Source organism: Anolis carolinensis, chromosome 1, assembly GCF_035594765.1.
Source record: "Anolis carolinensis isolate JA03-04 chromosome 1, rAnoCar3.1.pri, whole genome shotgun sequence".
NCBI lineage: Eukaryota > Metazoa > Chordata > Lepidosauria > Squamata > Dactyloidae > Anolis > Anolis carolinensis.
Window position 1 is genome coordinate 76394105 of NC_085841.1, and position 20094 is coordinate 76414198.

A 20094-nucleotide genomic window follows, 5' to 3' on the forward strand; every position below is an offset into this window, starting at 1 on the left:
GTTCAGCAGTTTAACCCGCTGCGTCACTGGGGTATGAGGTGAGAAAAAGGAGCTTCTTCTGTCCCCATTTAGTAAGAAAAAATAACTCAAGATCAAGATAAAAAAACTTATGATAGCAGAATGTTAGTTCACATTGAAACTAACTGAATATAGGTCTCTGAGAGTCCTATATTCAGATATACTGGGCATTTACCAGCTCCTACCACAAAGTTTGGATTATTTACTTTTGTAGACTACAATCCTAAGTAGATGCTTCAATTGACCTAAATCATGGGTTAAAATAATGCCACCTAAATACTAATGGCAGGGCATTTTGTGCCCCAGGCAAGGCATTCCCTACAGGGAACTTATATTTCCTAACTACCTGCCCCCAAATAAAATAGTGCCCCCTCGTGAAATTTTCATTCCTTCAGAAAATTTCCATTTTCTTAGAATTGTAGAGGTGAGATACTGAAAATCATCCCCATCTAGAACCTTATGTTTGATGTATTCTTATGCCCTTGATAATTTTGACTGGCCATTTTATTTAGCTGCTTAAACTGCATTTTTAAATATTCAATTAAAATTGTAACCTACTGCAATGCTAGACATTTTGGGTCTGAAAGAAAATTTCATGGGGGAAGGGAGGAATTCTTATTTGTAGGGGCAATGTCCTTAATTTACCAGCACATGCTATAACTATGTATTTATTCAATATTTATATTGCCAATATGGGACACAAGGTAACTAACAATTTGATTTTAAAAGAAATAAAATTAGAAGCACAAAAATAAAAAAGAAAGAAAAATATTTAAAGTAGAAATATGTTGTTCTATATGTAGGTAAATGCAAGTAACATTTACCTACATGTAGAAATAGAAATGTGGAAGTATTGTTACTTTTAACCAATGGAATGGGCTGCATCAGAAGAGTGGTGGAGTCTCCTTCTCTGGAGGTTTTTAAGCAGAGGGTGAATGGCCATCTATTGGGGGTGCTTTGATTGTGTTTTTCTGCATGGCAGGGGGTTGGCCTAGATAGCCCATGTGGTCTCTTTCAACTCTCTGTCATTTACCCCCCATCACTGCCCAGGTTAGATTTAACACAAGTAGGCTCCTTATGTAACAGTAATTGCTGTAGCTATGTTTCATTTCACAAGGAAGGCGCAGATGCCTGATCTTCACACCAGAAGAAACTTTACAGCAGGATGCCTTTCTAATCAATAGCAGAATTGATTAAATGGCAAATGGCTCTTGGTGCACTCGCTTTGATCGCTGTACTTATGTCTGTAAAGCACTTACAAGGTCCCTTAGATGAAAAGCACTACAGAAACATAATGCTTCACTGCTTTCTTGTGAAATGACAGGGCTTAACCTTATCATTATCCAGTCCAGGAAGAATCCCAGTATCATATTGCTGTTTAACAAACTGAGATGGGTGTGCAGGGAATCTGATAAACTCACACTGCCTATTAAAGCTGCAATATTTTTATTAAGAGAAAATAGTCAGCTTAGTATCAGATCGCTTTTACCCCTGCACCATTCTGCCCCGTCCCAAGCAATTATTTGTATTCATCCTATCCTCTCATTTTGTGTTCATCCTTTTGTCTTAACTGGTCTATGATGCCTAAGATAATGGTTGGTGCTTGGGTTGAACATTTTACTCTGGCATGTCAAGGTTATCCCTCATAAGGATCTTCAAATACAAACATTTTCAACAGCTGTAGCTAGCTGTTTGTAGCGGTGCCAATGTTGCACTTTATCCCCATCCCCCAATTTTAAAACCAATCTAATTCCTCCTGCTAACAGCGAGGCTGCCATGGAGCCAAATTTCTTTTTCTACATGACATCACCATCTGTAATGAGGGGAGAAAACTTGCGTAGTTTAAGTACTATAATCAGCCACATTGCAACTGTTTTATTTTATTAAAGGAACCACAGGTTTTTGCATCTGAAACATGAACCACATTCTTGTGATTCATAACAACAAGTGTGGATCAGAAATTAAATACAGTAGAGTCTCACTTATCCAACATTCGCTTATCCAACATTCTGGATTATCCAACGCATTTTTGTAATCAAATGCACGGCCCGACTCACTGGGCTGTGCCTGTTGCAGGGTAAGGCGCTCCCCGCCCCCATCATGGCGGTGACCAGGGGCTTCTTCTTCCCAGAAGCCTCCTGGGGGCAGCGGGAAGCTTTCCTGCCGCCAGCCCCTGCTGGCCAATGACAGGCGAGACAGCCTAGGCCTGCCATTGGTCAGGCCCTCCCAAGGGGGCGGGCCCAGCTCCGGCTCTGCCCCCGGGAGGCGTTTTAGGGGCCATTCGGCTGTTTCAGCTTGCCATCCTGCCCACCCTGCATTCAGTTTGCTTTGTGTGTCTGTTTCGTCACAACTGTTCGTTGGCGTTTGGCATGGGCCCCGGATCTGGTATGATTACTCCCCCCCCTTCATTGGCAGGAGGGAGTATCATTGCGACCACTAGGCGGCGCTCGGATACCAACAACCGGGGCTGGTTTCGGTAGCGCCTGGCTTGTTTGTGATCGGGCAGCACTGGGCTGACCAGTTAGGGGCAGCCAACCCTCGTTTCTGTAACCAATAAAATGTTGTGGCCAGTTTTTACCCAAAAAAGTTACATGTGTGATCGTGGTTTTTTGGTGATTATCGTCCAGCGGAGGCACGTCGCCCATGCCCACGCAAATGTTTTCAATACATCGTGATATTGTGGTGCTAAATTCATAAATATAGTAATTACCACATAGCATTACTGAGTATTGAACTACTTTTTCTGTCAAATTTGTTGTATAACATGTTTTGGTGCTTAATTTGTAAAATCATAACCTAATTTGATGTTTAATAGGCTTTTCCTTAATCTCTCCTTATTATCCAACATATTCGCTTATCCAACATTCTGCCGGCCCATTTATGTTGGATAAGTGAGACTCTACTGTACCTCTCCTTGGGCATTGTTAATAATAATAATAATAATAATAATAATAATAATAATAATAACTTTATTTTTATACCCCGCCTCTATCTCCCCAAAGGGGACTCAGGGCGGCTTACATGGGGCCAAGCCCGAATAAAAACAGTAGCAGTATAAAACACAGCAATAGACAAAAACATGCACAATTAAAAAAAACATTAGCCAATAAAAAACAAGAACTAATAAAAACATGGATTAAAACGGAGAGATTGTAAAAGTAGACTGGGTAAGGTGCACCGTATAAATATTGTAAACACAAGGTGACTGATAACGTGCTGCAAATTCTTGGAAGTGCAAATTGGGATGGGAGTAGACCCTGTGTCTATATCAAGTTGACAAAGGTAAAAATTGCAAACCGGTACAAGAATGGTCACAGATACAGATTGCTTCTGGATTAAACACAGGTATGTAACGCCATAAAATATATAAACAAAATAACATTTAGTTTGCAATTTAGCTATTACACAACTGACATTCCGATATAATTCTTACATGTACATTCTCCCCTCACTTTGTTATTGACCAGATAATTGTCAAAATAACATTACAAGCCTCAAATAATCTTTCCTACATTAGATTAATTTCTGTTTTGTTTTGGTTTTACAAAACTGACTTGAATAAAAAGGAACAAGTCAGTGTGGACAATAAGCAATTTGCAGCAGAATGGTTTAATTTAAATAGACTTGGTGGGTAAGAGAATAAACAAGAACCAAGATTTAATTTCTTCGAGGGGGACAGGAAAAGTATTTAATGAAATCTTGAACAAGCGGTGTGCTTTACTGCTATGGTTCAACTGGACAGGATGATGTCATTTGCAGTATTTCAGGCCTTTGCGTGAATGTCATCAAGTATAGTAAAATCTAATGAGAGAATGCCTCAAGAATATTGGGCATATAACTCCTGGCATAGTTGAAACAAGGAGAAGTTGTTTAGCTGGCAGCATTTGCCATGATAAAATTATGCCTCTTTTGTGCCTTTTGTAACAACACTTGTCACTTGCAAGGAATAGGAAAAAATGTAAAACATCTCTGTTAATGTAACATTTGATTGCAATCTAGACTTAGCTAAGCACCAAGAATCGTAAGAAAGAAAAATATTCTATTTGTTCTCAGCAAACTAATGCTGGAGTTCAGAAATACACCTCCCCCCCCCCCCCCCCCGTCCCCATTAATAAGAGAAATATGTCCAGACGCATTAATCACATCTGAGTGATGGCATTTTTAATCATGCTTGCATCAAATTTCTATAGCACAAAACTTCTGGAGCCATACAAACTTCTAAAGAAAGAGTCTTACTCAAAGATAGGAAACTCAACAATAATACAAAACCCAGTTGGGGGTCCTACACCATTAGTCCACCATCCAAAGAGTAATTGATCCCTCTATTTCTCACATGTGTGCGCATTCACAGAGACATTTGTGTAGAAACTGATCGCTGCTTGGATTGATATTTGAGGTATATACCAAGCCCCTAACTGCACTCCCAAGTTTATTCAACTGTACTAAAATATTTTGTATATTGATGGCAAACTCATGCTTTGAGGGTGGCTCTGGATGCGTCTGAAACAGCACCATCTACTTAAAAATAACTAAAGGGAGGATTCTTATGGAGCATTTTCTACATAAAAGTTCCATAAGGACTGATTATATATCTGTGGGTGCTTTGGGAGGTAATATGGGAAATTGGGGATAAGTAGACAACCATCCTGAATAGAAGCCCATCAAACAGGCTGGTATCTGGAAAAGAAGCACTCTGAATCTTTTGTTCTTGTTAACTTATCAAACATAATCTCAATCAAGGACCATTGCTATCTACCTGTTGAGAGGATATATTGGGAAACCCATTACTTGCTTAGCTCTGTTGTATGATTCACATCATGTAAAGGTGACCCTTTGTTCTGCTTTTATAGTCATCTAGATGGACTGTTAAGTTTGAGTCTGTTTTGGAGGGAGAACACAGAGAACATTGAAGCTGTCCTTATTCTTGGACCATAAAGTGATCTGCCATCCCATATTATCAACTCACTAATTTCTCTGTTGTTGATGTTGTTGTTGTGTGCTCTTAGGTCATCTCCCACTTACAGTATGTCAAACTTGCCATAGGATTTTCAGAGAAGTCTGTCCTTCATAAGGCAGAAACAGTATGACTTGCCCAAGGCCATCCAGTGGGCATCTATGGCTGAACAGAGATTTGATCCTTAGTCTTCTGGAACCATGGTCTTGGACAAGTCACATTATCTCAGCCTCAGAGGAAAGCAAACTCAACTCCTCCACTCTGAACAAACCTTGCCAAGAAAACTCAGATGGGCTCACCATAAGTTCAAAATGGCTTAAAGGAACGCAACAACTAGAACAATTCATATGGGCAGAGCATAAGAATGCACTGCTGATGGAGATCTGTTATCAAAAATTCCTACTGCAGCCACTGACCAACAACAACAAATTTAAATATATACTTCCATAACACAATGATTCCCCCGTATATATCATGGCTGTTTCCAATGACAGAACTGTATCTCATCCTGAGACAATTGCTGAAAAGGATGACCAAAGGGGATAAACTGTCTTATCTGAAATAATTGAAAAGAATGGCTTCATAGGCAAAACTAAATTTTACATATATAAAATAACATTTCTGTGTAGAAAACAAGTTTCATGTGCAGAACAAAGCATTTTTCCCTAAAAGAGAAAATTCAATTTTCTGTGCAAAGAAAACCAATATGCTTCTGATTTTTCTGTGCACAGTAAGTCCTAAACTCCCACTTAATCTTGAAGTGAGTAGACAGGTAACACCCTGACATATTTCTGGCATGTGATAAGAGACACTGAGCACTGGAGACAAGGGTTCAAATCTTCTCAATCAGGGCAATCCATTGGGTGACCTTGGGCATGACATATTGTCTTGGTCTCTAGAAAGAGATCTCTGAGATCTATGCTTTGGGTCAAGCTCTGAAAAGTTCTTCAGTCTCCTCTTATCAAGGTGATCTGGACAGGTTCACTCTGAAAAGGGTCGGAGTAGACAAGCAACGGTAGGAACAGAGCTTGCCAGACTTTGATCTTGTAAAGGCAAGGATCAAACGTGTATAAAGATGAATACAGTAGAGTCTCACTTATCCAACGTTCTGGATTATCCAACGCATTTTTGTAGTCAATGTTTTCAATACATCGTGATATTTTGGTGTTAAACTCGTAAATACAGTAATTACTACATAGCATTACTGCGTATTGAACTACTTTTTCTGTCAAATTTGTTGTATAACATGATGTTTTGGTGCTTCATTTGTAAAATCACACCCCAATTTGATGTTTAATAGGCTTTTCCTTAATCCCTCCTTATTATCCAACATATTCACTTATCCAACATTCTGCCGGCCCGTTTATGTTGGATAAGTGAGACTTTACTGTACTTCTTAACACAAGTCCCAATGCTTGAGACAGTGTAAACTCATTCAGCAAGAAATATTTGATACTTAATATAGTTACATGTAAAGTAACAATACAAATGTCATTCTCTAATTTAGAATTAGCTTTTTGAATATAAGTTACTCAAAGGGATCAGAACCAGTAATGTAATCAGAAAGGGAAGGGGGAGATAAAAAATTAGAAATACAAAGTGAACTTCGAATAGCTCCCTGGTGGCTTAATCTTGTTACTAAGAGGCAGCTCAAACAGGAAGGTCTTTTGTAGTCAAGGCTTTGATGAGCTTCCAGAAAAAGTCAGTTTAGTATTCAGGGGGTATGCAGTATTCCACAAACAAATGACACATAAAGCATTTCAGACTAGGCACACAATACAGTGTATTGCCAAATCTCATTTTCATTTTAAAATCAAATATTTTCTAGCTAAAATATATGTGAGCTAAGACATCACGTGATTTCTATTAAAGCATCAAGAGTCCAAAGGCTCAACAGTATTTTCAGGGTGACCAAAAACCCTGTGTTGCTCTTTGACTTCCTTCATGATAGGTAGGTGAAACACAGAGATGAAAAATAGACCAATTGATTTAATTTCCCCATACATATGGTTGCTGTGGGCTTAAATAATTTAAAACCATTTTATATTTTGTTACAATGCACAGAGTACGTATAAAGGTGAAACACTCAAAGAGAGTGATCATCTACAATATTCTTCCTCTCCAATCGTTTACATATCCAGTGCATTGCTACGAGGTTGACTTTATATATTGTCATGGGGCAAGGGGAATTTTTCTTATTTTAATCTTAGATGAACAACATCTAAATAAAAATCATAAGCTACAAGCCAATTAATTTAGAACAAAATATTACTGACATATGACACAATAATTGGAGTCAGGCTGTACTGATTACAACAGTCGCATGCTTCATATCCACAACAACATCAACACAAAAATATGGTAAGCATGCTCCATGCTCCTGCCCCCAATTTGGATATTCCAAAGTTCTCTTTGTATTTTATTTTTAGTGGGATGGCCAACATATGTTGTTCCATGCTTTCAAGTTGTTTCAGACTTATGGTGCCCCAGGTGACCCTATCACAGGGTTTTCTAGGTGTGAGAGTGAGTTCCTTCCTCAGGGCTACCAGGAATTGTTTCATGCAGTAGTAGAGCATGGAGGAGTGGCAGCAAGGTACACAGAAGAGTACTGAAGTCCTGTAACCCATGAGGTATCTGCCTGGAAGATTGCTAGTTGGGAGAGAAGAGACAGGAGAAAGGGATCCAGCTGGGAGGCTAAGCTCAGAGCCAAGCCAGAGCCCCCCCCCCCCCCCCCGCCAGCACTGTTAAACCTCTGCAGGCAAAGACTGAGCCTGGGTCTTCCTGAGATGATCCCACTGTTCCAGAAGAACAGAGAACAGCTGTCACAACTGCTGGACCTTCGACCTTGGCTTATTTGCTTGGTTCCTCTTTTGTTTCAATTGCTGCCTGCAACATGATCTGGTAAGACACTGATTTGAGTTTTTGAACTCAGCTTGTTCTTCAACAGAGTTTTCCTGTTTACTTCCTCAACTGATGACATCCTTGTGACAAATCCATATTGAACAAAGCCTGACTCCAACACAACCCCTCCATAGCAGTTGTTTGTCCAAGGGATTCCTTTGACTGGCTAGGTCACTCACAAGCTTAAAAGAGGATGTGAGGTTTAGATGATATGAAGTTCTGCTGGAGTCTTTCAACTGGCAATTTCCCAAGCCACTTTGCTCAGAAGTATCTTGGCTCAGAAAATCCCAAAGGGCCAAGTCATTGACAAAACAGGCTGTGCTGGAAAGAGAGAGCTCATATCTGGTGACTGCTCCCACCTCTGATGATATAGTAAGAATACATCACCACTATTTTTTCCAATTTTACAAGAAAGTATAGAATACGTCTCTGTGGAAATGGTGGTCTGTTTCGTACTATAGGATGCTGGGTTTAATTGGATTCTATAGGATCTTTGCCAAAAGGTGGAACGTCCAGTTTTATAGAATCAGTGCAGTGAAGTAACTGGTCAGACACAGAATCAGCATACATCTGTCTCATTAGCCATTCCTATAAATAAAGTTGTCCCTGAGTTTTTGGAGGACCACTAATAAAGGTATAGATGTGTGCAGAATGAGAGCCAAAAGTGTTGGACTCTGAAGCCTAGGGTTTGCTTCCCTGCCAGTCCATTGAAATCTGCTGATCTTAGGCAAGTCACTGTCTCAGGCTTTGAGAAAGGCAATGACAAACTCTCTCTCTGAACAAATCTTGCCAAGGAAGCCCAGAGATAAATTCACTGTAGGGTCATTGTAAATCGGAAATGATTTGAAGATGCACAAGAAATGTGAACAGACCAGTCAAAGCATCATAATACTCCAGGATGCCCTACAACTTGCAGTGTCCTGACTGGGATTTTGGCAAATACACATACATAAGCTAACAAGACTGTCTATTATCAGCCACCTTCTGTTGATTTTTTTTTCTGTCCTGTCCATCTCTTTATTTTCTAACAAAGGTGTATTTGAAGATTCTCTCCTGTCCAGTTTTCCTTTTTTATATCTGCCAAGGTTCTTGCATTCCTGTCCTTTTCAGTGTTCATGTGATCCTTCTTGCTCCACTTCATTAACTGAAATTATAATGAATTCACTTAAAAAGCTAGAATGAGAGCCAGTGTAATGTATTGGATTGAGCATTGGACTATGACTGGAGACCAGAGGTCACATCTTGACTCAGCCATGGAAACCCACCTGGGCAAGTCTCAGCCTCAGAGGAAGGCAAAGGCAAACCCTCTTCTGAACAAATCTTGCCAACCCCCAACCCCCATGATAGGTTGACAACAGAAGGTGTTGTGGGTTGCCATAAATTGAAAATGACTTATGGCACACAACAACAATGAAGGCACCTAACAACACTGCTTGCTTAGATCATTATGTAGGTTAAAACCTATTTTGAGCTACAGCAACTTGAATTTTTGCTAGATTTCATTAACCACTCTCCCACAAGTCCCAGTTTTGCAGATCAGGACAGACACAGGATTTCCAGAGTTTCTAGACATAGTTTCTCTTTAGGAAAGATCTAAAGAAATTCAAGAAAAGAACCCTCAACATTGATTATCTTTCTTCTGGAAATCCCTTCCATTTTAAAACTGGTTTATGTTGGGAAGACTTGCCATTTAATGTGAGTTTTCCTCTTGATGGAAAGGATCACAGTGTAACTCCCTGCTTGGATTTTCTGCTCCCCCCTTCTCCTCTAGCCCAATGTTTCATTTTTGTATTGTCAAATGTCTTTATAGAATCTCACTAGGACAAAGAGCGTAATCTCAAATTTTGTTGAACCCAATTGGGTGATTGTTACTGTCCTGCAAAGAAGGCAAAGCACAACCCTCAATTAGAATTGCAGGAAACCTTTTCCTAACCATACTGTCCTCTCTTTTTTTGCCACTGCAAACCAGTGGTGTGTGTGTGTCCATCAGTGGTGGTTTCCATGTCAGAGAGACAGTGAGTCCACTCTGGGTTTTAGTTTGAATTTTATAGGAGCCATCCAAGGTAATCATATTCCAAAAATAGCTTCAAAACCTAGAATAACTCCTTTATCCACTTTATTGAGTTGCCAGTAATGGTGATTATCCTCCATGTTCCTTCTGACTTTCAGCAAATCACTTCCATTTCTTTTTCTCTTGGATCTCTTAACTCTTGTCTTTCTCATTTCATTCTCCCCCAAAAGTCCAAGAAGTCCCAAATTTGCATTGCTCCAACTGCTATAATGTCCTTGAAACTGAAATCCAGCCTTTCATTGTATTCAGTGCTGAGCTTCCAATGTCTCATAGCTCAATACTAGTAAAGTGAGTGTGATTCTTTGAGTTAATTTAGCAATTAATATTAGTAGAGTTGGATTTACAGAACTATACCTTATCCATCTAGCATTAGTTTTATTTGCTTGGCACATATTGTACTGTTTGTCATTCATGAGTGAACTAATTGCCTACTGGAATTTCTATTATAATAATATTTGCAATCTATTTACTATGTATATTTATTACTATTTACCAATAATCCCTCCTCCCTAAGAAATAGCTTTCGGCATGCCTGTGCAATTCACTACTGCCAAAGTTCAAATATTCCTTAAAAGCGAGAATGCCTGTGAATTTTCAAGAAATGCCAAAGATGGAATAATTAGCCAACAACGTTATCACTTCATGTGGTTTGACGCACATTTAAAACAGACAAAGAACAGATATTTTCACAATTAATCCCCTAATTTAGGAAACTGCAGTATGTTTTTCAAATATTCTATAATTTATTTGATGTACAACGCCAGGGAATTATCTCCCACTGAAAGAGTTTTACAGCATGAAAGAGCCCATGTAGGTTTATATCGAATACGATGTGGACAGGGTCAAATTACATACATATTTCCCTGTACCTCAATAGCTCTGGTGCTACTCTGAGGAAGAACAGATCCCTTCCAGTTTGGCTATGAAGCACGTAGCCTGGCTGACACTAACAGTCTAAGAACAATGTTACTCATGTGCTTCTTCCCATGTGTAATCAGTGCTGAAACAGGCTCATTCAAACTGCCCATTATTGAAACAATGGACAAAATGCACTCCTTGGTATGCATCAGCTGGAAAGAATTGGTGCTTCATGACTGCAAAGCAAAAAGATGCATATGATGACCAATTTATTTTTAATATCTACCTTTACTGAAAAGCTGGGAATGACTATCAGCCCAGTCTTGGCCTTGTGGCAATTTTATCTGCCCTTGTGCAGTTTCATCCAAGTTCTGCGTTTTCCCCCTTTTTTTTTTAAAAAAAAAAATCCCTTTGTTTCCTAAAAAAGTGGGCAAGAAACAATACCAAAATATAATAAAGAGAACTTTTACACTTTCCATGTCTCTATTTATTTTATTTGGGGGAGGGTATTGCACTTCCATGTCATTGGATATTATTTCTGTAAACCATGCAATTCTTTGCTGTGCATACTCTGCTGATGTGAGCCATTTAGAATAATAACAGTCTGACAAGATGACAGGGGCCATCCAGTCCAACCCCCTGCCATTCAGGGACACACAATCAAAGCACCCCTGACAAATGTCAATTTAGCCTCTGCTTAAAAGTCTCTAGAGAAAAAGTCTCCACCACACTGAGTCACGATATTTCACTACCAAACAGCTTTTATTCTCAATAAGTTTTTCCTAATGTTTAGGAGGAGTTTCTTTTCCTGTCAATTGAATCCATTGCTTTGCATGACAGAAAACAAGCTTGCTCCATCTTCAATATGACATCCTTTCAAATATTTAAACATGCCTATAACTTCATCTGTTAACTGCCTCTTCTCCAGGATAAATACATCTAAGCTGCTCCTCATGGGGCATGGTTTCCAGACCTTTGGCAATTTTGGTAGCCTTTCTTTGGACCTGTTCCAGCTTGTCAATGACCTTCTTGAACTGGACACTTTTTCGAGTGGAATCAGAAGAGGGGGGCAGAGAGGGAAGGAGGCACTGATGTGAACAGGAATAAGACCCAACACTATGGCTAGCACAAGGAGATTTAGCCCTATGCCCAAGCAGATCAAGTTTATGGTTGTGAAGATCTTACTGCTAGGTGGTGTTAAATTCACTATGGAACTTGTCCATTTGTGTAGTATTCAATTTGCACAACATTCATAATTCAGAATCTTGTCTAGGGAGGGAGAAGAAAAGTAGCTGCTCACACATGCCTTAAAAAGATCACATTCCAACAATGTGCAACATTTGCACTAGGCATTTAAAGAATTCAGAGTATTTTGTACACATTATTTCAGTAATCTTGATGACAGCCTTGTAAACAGATCAGTATCGTCATCATCATCACCACCACCACCACCACCTCCACATTGCATCTGGGAAGTTGAGCATAGAGCAGCTTTCCTAAGAACACATTCGTGTTGAGAAGGGGGATGGTGGCAGTGAAATTGAATCTGGGGGTTTCTTGGCTCACATCTCACATTCTTGGCTGGTATACTATATCTACACCAAAATATTTCCTTCTCTCCGGCTCCTCTTAAATTTCCTAAGGAATCGGGAATTGCTCCTCGAATCCTTAGAGAACCGTAAATGAGTCAAAATAAACATCACTCTTCTTTATCTAAATGGAAAGTTGATTTACTAAGAAAGTTGAATCTCCTTTGCTGCTATTCAGTCACACAAAGCTCATATTATGCTAACACTTATCTTCAGACAGTTAAAATATAGAACCATAAAAAATGAATGAAAAAAGGCATGTAGGCTGAAGGTGGGTGCTTGGTGTTATATTAATGTGTTTGATTCAACACAAACCTTTCGTTTGTGTGACATTTTGATATCTTGAAGGGGTTTGTCCATGGCAGTGTGATAAATGTCAACAACAAATACTGCAGAGGGAATACAGACTATGATAAAAAAATTCATGAGGTACACATCTTGTTAAACCTCTCTGGCCGCTTATTTTCAGCACATGTGCATCACTCTCTCCATGCTTCCGACCCTTCCTCTATACCCTATACAATGTCTACCAAGCCAAAAGAACCTGAATTTTATTTGTAGAAAGATCACTTGGTCCCAGCTGTTAGGTTTTCTGCATAATGATACTATATATACTCATGTATAAGTCTAGAAACATTAGTCTGAAAAACTGACTAAAAAAAAACCTTAGCCGACTTTTCTATGGGTCAATGTGAGTAATTTATATTAACATTAATCCAACCAAGAACCATCGTTTTCTCTGACTAGAGGTGCAAAGGGCAAGAACTTAGTCTGTCATTACTTACTTACTTACTTACTTACTTAGGCAATCCCTTGTAGTTTGAGGAGGATTGTCTTCCATCTTTGGTGTCTTGGGGTGGGTTCTTAGGTGGCTGAAGAGACCTATTCTTGATTTGCATGTTCTCCCGCAGTGAGGACATCGGTTTCCAGGTCAGGGTTGGCTTGATGCTCCTTCCTCTTGGCACGTTTCTCCCTTAAGCCCTCCATTCGTGCCTCTTCGAACTCCGCAGCACTGCTGGTCACAGCTGACCTCCAATTAGAGTGTTCAAGGGCCAGGGCTTCCCAGTTCTCAGTGTCTATGCCACAGTTTTTAAGGTTGGCTTTAAGCCCATCTTTAAATCTCTTTTCCTGCCCACCAACATTACATTTCCCGTTCTTGAGTTCGGAGTAGAGCAACTGCTTTGGGAGCTGGTGATCGGGCATTCGGACAATGTGGCCAGTCCAGCGGAGTTGATGGCGTAGGAGCATCGCTTCAATGCTGGTGGTCTTTTATTCTTCCAGCACGCTGACATTTGTCCGCCTGTCTTCCCAAGAGATTTACAGGATTTTTCTGAGGCAACGCTAATGGAAACGCTCCAGGAGTTTGGTGTGATATCTGTAGACCGTCCACATTTTGCAGGCATAGAGCAGGGTTGGGAGGACAATGGCTTTATAAACAAGCACCTTGGTATCTCTACGGATGTCCCGGTCATCAAACACTCTCTGCTTCATTCTGAAAAATGCTGCGCTCGTGGAGCTTAGGCGGTGTTGTATTTCAGTGTCAATGTTGACTTTTGTGGAGAGGTGGCTGCCAAGGTAGCCGAAATGGTCAACGTTTTCTAATGTTACACCATTAAGCTGTATTCCTGGCATTGCAGAGGGATTAGCTGGTGCCTGTTGGAAGAGCACTTTGGTTTTCTCAATGTTCAATGAGAGGCTGAGCTTCTCGTATGCTTCTGCGAAAGTGTTTAGAGTGGCTTGTAGGTTTCTTCTGAGTGCGCACAGACTATGTTGCCATCGGCATATTGGAGTTCTATAACAGATGTTGTGGTGATTGCCATGGGATGATTTTATTTGTTTTTATTTTTCTTGGAAGACGCCTGTGCGTGATTTTTTTTAATATGTGGAGGTCGGTGCACGGCCGGTCAACACACAGTCTTCACAGAGTGTGGTCCCAGCAGTGGTGTGGTTAACACAACGAGAGTGGCTTTTCAGTCTGTTGCAACCTTCTTCCGCCTTCACAGCCGTTGTAACATGTACCATGTTATCCTCCGCCTGCTCCGCTGTTAAGGTCTTTGGGTCTTCGGATTGTGCTTGGTCTGGAACCTCCCCTGCGGCCACTCCGGGGAGTGCATGACTCCAGTGGTTGTGCCCGCAGGTTCATCGGAACACGCAAGACCCCTCACCACAACAAGGTGACAATCCATCGAGTCTGTCATAGGAGAACCCAAAAGAAGCTTCAATCCCTGCTATTTCCTCCACCACAGTGATACTTTTGGCATTTTTGAATGCCAGGGTGAAAAATGGTGGTAGCCAGAGGTGGTTGGTCCTCTGAGACAACACTAGCCCTTTCCCCTACAGAATGAACCTTAGTTGATCTATTGGTCACATCAAAATGCTTAATTTGCCCCTAAAACCTGTTCTTGATTAATACATAAGGTCAACATATACATATATGGTATGTGCAATAAACTGATAAGGAAACCCCATGTAGAAAGGGAACAAGGAAAGAGAAGAATGTGTAGAAAAATGTGCAACACCCCTTGATGTGACTTGCCTTCAAAGTCACACAAGTGTTCTTATTTAAACTAATTCTGCTTTTAAATTTTTTAATATGTTTAGTTATATAGCTTAATTCTCTTAAGATAAAAGTAAAGAATAGTTTTGAGACTAAGGATCCGTACTTATGCAATTCTATGACTGCAAAAAATACAATTGCTCAGCGAAACCAAGTCATCTATATCTTTTTCATATCTGTTTTCAGGCACAGAGCCAAGACAAAATGTACACAGTTCAAGGTGCTCTGGAATGATAGAGTATGGTGCTAAAAAAGTAGCTGACTCTGCACATTTCTGTTTTTTCTATTCCTAGGTTCCCATCCTGCTTTCATAAACCTGCTTGTAATTTCATCCTTCTCTTTTGATTTCTCTAGTTCTGTCGAAAGAACTACACCTTCTTTAGACAGATTTGGTTTCAAAATCTATGGAAGAAAATGCTCACTGAAGTTAAACCCATGATGTGAATCCACACCTCCATTTGTGGTAAAGAGATTTATTTTCCTCTCCACAACATGAAGCCACTTCCCACACCGACTTTGAAAACATGAAAGGAATGGAAGATATTTAATAAAAACAAATATGAGAGGTGCCATGCTGTCATAGGAGGCCTATGGTAAATCCCACCATAGGAGGGACAAAATAAGCTTTTCAGGATAATTATTACTATCATTACTCAAGGCAAGAGTACATCCATATTATGTTTGAAAGAAACTCAAGGGCCGTCATCCAAATTGAAGAAGATTTGGGAGCTAGCTGTGTACACATATGCTGCTTCTTTATGTGGAATATTTATCAGAAGAGAACCATCCCTGGTTTGTCAGATCAGTTTGTTGTGATATCTGCACCTTCAGCCTGTACTTTGAACAATCTCCTTCAACTCAGCAAGGCTTCTGGCTTGCAGGAATTGCTAAAACCACAGTTTGTTGGCTTGGCTGATATGGCAAACTGTAGCTTAAGGGGGAAAATGAGATATCAGTTCCACATTCAGAGACTGTAAGTTAACAGACTTGATCCAAGTGCACCACTTTGCAAGTTATTTCTGATCTCAGTTCAAGGTGTTGGTGTTGACTTACAAGGCTTGGAGACATGATGTCCAAAAGTATCTCCTCTTTTATGAGCCTAGATTTTTAAAATTTTCAGCAGAGGCTATAACAAGTCTTACCAATTATCGACTGATGAGCACACAAGACATAGCTTTCTACATAGCAACACATTGAGTCAACATATTCCTTCTCACATACCATCTAAAGACAACTACTCTAACACTAACTCTTCTGCTGTATTTCCTTTTATTTTCCCTCAGCATGTTTTAAAAGCATCTTGGATGAAGGGAGAAAGTCTACCTTTTTAAAGGCAGGCTTGGGGAAGGGGAGTTGAGCTTGATATTGGTGCAGTGTAGACTCTGAATTTTGTTTTATAGAATCACTAGCTTTGCTCGGCCACGCGTGGCTGTGGTTTATGCTTTCAGAGTGTTATTCTTTATTTACTGTCCTGATTTTAGAGATTATATTGTTCTGTATTATTATATCACAGTAATTATTACATATTATATTTATAATCTTATATTATTTGCTTAGAACTGGATTATATGAGGCCCCTTCTACACAGCTGTATAAAATACACACTGAAGTGGATTATATGGCAGTTTGGGATCAAGATAATCCAGTTCAAAGCAGATAATATAAGATTATAAATGGGAAGCTTTGTGGAAGGGCCTTGAGTCTACACTGCCATATACTGTAATCCAGTTAAAATCTGATAATCTGTATTTTATAGGCAGTGTGGAAGAGGCCTAAGTGAGGCCTAAATCTGCCTGTCCCCTGGGCTGAGTGGGTTGCTAGGAGACCAAGTGGACGGAGCTTAGCCTTCTAACTGGCAGCAATTGGATACAAACAATTATTCCTCTCCCTCTAATTAGGACTTTATTTTTCTTTTCTTTTTGTTGTATGGATGAGGGGTTGTGCTGCCAAGTTTAGTGTTTCTGGGATGTGTAGTTTTGTTGTTTTGTCCTAGGCCAAAATTTCATTACCCTTTTATATATATAGATAGTGTTGGAAGTAGTCATGGGCCATCCAGTCCAACCCCCTGCAAAGAAGCAGGAAAATCTCATTCAAAGCACCCCTGACAGATGGCCATCCAACCTCTGCCTAAAAGCCTCCAAAGAAGGAGCCTCCACCACAGTCCGGGGCAGAGAGTTCCACTGTCGAACAGCTCTCACAGTGAGGAAGTTCTTCCTGATGTTCAGGTGGAATCTCCTTTCCTGTAGTTTGAAGCCATTGTTCTGCGTCCTAGTCTCCAGGGCAGCACAGAACAAGCTTGTGAGGGGAGGGCTGATTTCCCCTCACATATTTGTACATGGCTATCATATCTCCTCTCAGCCTTCTCTTCTGCAGGCTAAACATGCCCAGCTCTTTAAGCCGCTCCTCATGGGGCTTGTTCTCCAGACCCTTGATCATTTTAGTCGCCCTCCTCTGGACACTTTCCAGCTTGTCAACATCTCCCTTCAATTGTGGTGCCCAGAACTGGACACAGGATTCCAGGTGTGGTCTTCCCTGGATCTAGACACTATACTCCTATTTATGCAGGCCAATATCCCATTGGCTTATTTGCTGCCTCATCACATTGTAGGCTCATGTTTAATTTGTTGTTCACAAGGACTCCAAGATCTTTTTCACACGTACTGCTGTTGAGCCAGGCATCCCCCATTCTGACTCTTTTCATTTCATTTATTCTGCCTAAGGGGGGTATCTTGCATTTTCTCTGTTGAATTTCATTTTGTTAGTTTTGGCCCATCTCTCTAATGTGTTAAGATTGTCTTGAATTCTCTTGTCTTCTGGAGTATTAGCTATCCCTTCCAATTTGGTGTCATCTGCAAACTTGATGATCATGCCTTCTAGCCCTTCATCTAAGTCATTAATAAAGATGTTGAACAGAATGGGGCCCAGGACAGGCAACAGTATTTCACTGCATTAGTATTCCCAATGGAAGTTAATCTTTTTTTGAGTATTTGGTGGATAGTCAAAATGGTATGATTTTAAAAGTCGGCCTGAGGCTGACTGGGTAATTCCAAGAGCTGTGGTTCCAATAATTTCAAAAACCTACATTGTCCAAGCTCTGTTTCAATTTTTGGGACATCAAAGCGTGAAGCAATATAACAGGTAAGTTCATTCCTCAGCAGAAATACATGTTGTGAACTCTTTTTTTTAAATGTTTTGCCTGTCTTTATCCCATTGAAGCGACATGGCATCTTTCACAAGACTTGTGTCATTTATTTTGTACAGTACTCTGATATCTTAAAAGCAAAACTGTATAGTTGTGTCAAAATATGTGCTGGCAGGAATTTCTTAAGAAATGAGTGGGATTTCAGCTGGCAGGATGCTTTGAGAATAAGAGTCTGAATTAATGAAGCCTGGAAGATTTGTTGGAGGGGATATGTATGGTTCCTCCTTTCTTCCTTCTGCCACCCTGCCCTGGTTATCTAAGCTTACTGTTAATGAATGAGTCAGTTTATTTTGAGTAATAGCCCTCTGCTTCAAGTTAAACACTCATTCTTCAAGAAAGCTGAAACACTTTAAGGAAGTCTTCTTTGATAAGACTGCTGATATGTTGATGTTCTCCATATGTATTTCAATGAATGCTTTTTAAAAAAAAACCATACAAAGGGCGATATACCGGATTCAGATGGGTTTTGTGAGCAGCCCCCTTCTCAGTCTAACAATCGAGAAGAAATAATAAACAGTAAAGAGTAAAAAATATTTAAATAGGTACTTGTGTGAAGACAAATATTGGTCATATGGCAAACTTGTCTCTAGTCCTCTTGAACCTCGTTGTTGCCTTACATTTTTATTAAAAAAAACCTTGAGTAATTCCCATTACTACAATGTATTTGTATATCTTTAGCCTCACCCTTATTTCAGTCCCTTGACAACTGATGTAATATTTTTCAGATCCCTCACAAGTTAATAGACTGCTCTTTCTTCACACCATTATTTCAACTATACAGGAAATGTAGTTGCTAATTAAAATACAAATTCACTTGCTTATATCAAAACATTTTTTTACTCTAGAGATATATTTCAATTAAATAATGGATTCTGTTTACTTCATTGAAGAAAATTGTTATGTCACTGGGGGAAAGGAATTAAATTTAATCAAAAAGAAAATGGTTTAGGGAAATCTAAAAATAAATAAATGTTTAATATTTGCTTATTTCTTCATTACATGCTCATATCTACTAATCTTTGGAAAGTAAAGATTGGATTATGAGCACTTCCCCCTGGTCTCCTATCTAGCCACTCATCAGATGTTCATCTCTTTCCTTCTCCCCACCTGCTTTGAACATATTTTTAAATGCTGTAAAACAAAAATGACCCCATTACAGATTTGTGCTAAGAAACATAACAACTGCTAATGTCACCCAAGTCATCATGTCAGCTTCTAAAGGAAACGGATTCTTCATGCCAGAAATTTATAATTTTATCTAGCATGATAGAGCAGCTTTTGACTGCTCTTTGAGTTCTTGGAGAACGGAAAATGTCTCAGCAAATTGGAGGAAAGCAAATGTGGTCCCTATCTTCAAGAAGGGAAAAAAGGACAACCCAAACAATTACCGTCCGGTCAGCCTCACATCGATACCAGGCAAGATTCTGGAAAAGATCATTAAGGAAGTGGTCTGCAAACACTCAGAAACAAATGCTGTCATCGCTAATAGTCAACAAAGATTTATTAAAAACAAATCATGCCACACTAATCTGATCTCTTTTTTTGATAGAGTTATGAACTGGGTAGATGTGGGGAACGCTATGGATGTAGCATATCTGGATTTCAGTAAGGCCTTCTGGCAAACAAGCTAGTCAAATATGGGCTAGGCAAAACTACGGTTAGGTGGATCTGTAATTGGCTAAGTGAACAAACCCAAAGGGTGCTCACCAATGCGTTTTCTTCATCCTGGAAAGAATTGACAAGTGGAGTGTAAGGGTTCCATCCTGGACCCCGTTCTGTTCAACATCTTTATTAACGACTTAGACGAAGGGTTAAAAGGCACGATTATCAAATTTGCAGGCGACACCAATTGGGAAAGATAGCCAATACTCCAGAAGACAGGAGCAGAATCCAAAATGATCTTAACAGATTAGAGAGATGGGCCGAAACTAACAAAATGAAGTT

General features: G+C 39.8%; 1 protein-coding gene across 5 annotated transcripts in view; it reads right to left on the minus strand.

Moving 5' to 3' along the window:
- mthfd1l (methylenetetrahydrofolate dehydrogenase (NADP+ dependent) 1 like) overlaps nucleotides 1-20094 on the minus strand; it is a 153800-nt gene that overhangs the window by 39981 nt on the left and 93725 nt on the right. The gene's annotated exons all lie outside the window — the stretch shown is intronic.